The 1,174-nt window shown below is 41.7% G+C and overlaps 1 pseudogene; it reads right to left on the bottom strand.

Moving 5' to 3' along the window:
* Window positions 1-1,174, bottom strand: part of LOC103269167 — a 2,861-nt pseudogene that overhangs the window by 123 nt on the left and 1,564 nt on the right.

Consider the following 1,174-nt stretch of genomic DNA (forward strand, 5'->3'; position numbering starts at 1 on the left):
CCACTCACCTCAGCCTCCCAAAGGCGTGGGATTACAGGCTGAGCCACCGAGCCCAGCTTCTCTTGCTCTTTTTGACTGCAAAGGGCAAAAGATTACTGAACAAACTGCCTGCACGTTGGGCACTGCCGGAAATACCTCTCATAGCCATCACACAAGCACGTGTGTCTGCAGGGCAGGCTCGCCCAGCTCACACTCCCATTCTTGCTGGTCCCCTCCGATGGCTCCACTTCTCTTTCAGAGAGCCCAGTCTTTGCCAGCAAACTTCTGTCTGTGTTCTGCTCTTCTGGGGAGGAGTTGCCGGAGGGAGTGGAATTATTATTTATAGACATGAAAAGTTGCTTAAGATCATGAAATTGACCTTGAGCCAAGAGTAAATACTGATGCAATATTCTGCAGGAAAGTTTGTAAGTCTTATGAGGAATGTGAATTACTGATACCATGGAAATAATATAAATTTCTTGGTCTTCCTCATCAAATAAGGTCAACAGTGCTTCCAATGGATAGCGGGATCTCAACACTGTACCAAAATATTCAATTTTAATATCTTTCGGTAACTGGCAGTATATTTCTTCTTTGCTATCCTTTTTAATAAAATACTATTCCTGCTAGAGATATTCACTATAAAGAGCATCTTCTAATGCCTGGGAAGTGCTTAGTCTGAAGCAATAAACGTGCTTCTGCAGAGCTTTATGTAATTTTTTAACACTGCACCTGCAGTAGCATGTAGGCAGGCTGTTTTCAAAGCAATCTGTTGTCAAAGTTATGCCAGGTGCAAGTGAAGCTGAAGATGGGCTGGTGGTCTCTAAGCCAAAAGGCTTCTTGACTTGTCTCATTTGCTTTTTGAAAACTCTTCTAAAAACTGGCACAAGACAAGGATGCCCACTTTCACCCCTCCTCTTCAATATAGTATTGGAAGTCCTGGCTAGAGCAATTAGAGAAGAGAAGGCAATCAGGGGTATCCAAATAGGAAAAGAGGAAGTCAAATTATCTCTCTTTGCAGATGACATGATCGTGTACCTTGATAAACCAAGAGAATCTGTCAAAAACCCCCTTACACTGATAAAGGCCTTCGGCAAATTTTCAGGATATAAAATAAATGTGCAAAAGACAATCACATTTCTTTACACCAATAATAAACAAACAGAAACCCTAATAAAAACCACAATTCCATTCA

The sequence above is a fragment of the Carlito syrichta genome, unplaced genomic scaffold (assembly GCF_000164805.1).
Source record: "Carlito syrichta isolate Samal-C Ts95f unplaced genomic scaffold, Tarsius_syrichta-2.0.1 Scaffold309096, whole genome shotgun sequence".
NCBI classification, from domain to species: Eukaryota; Metazoa; Chordata; class Mammalia; order Primates; family Tarsiidae; genus Carlito; species Carlito syrichta.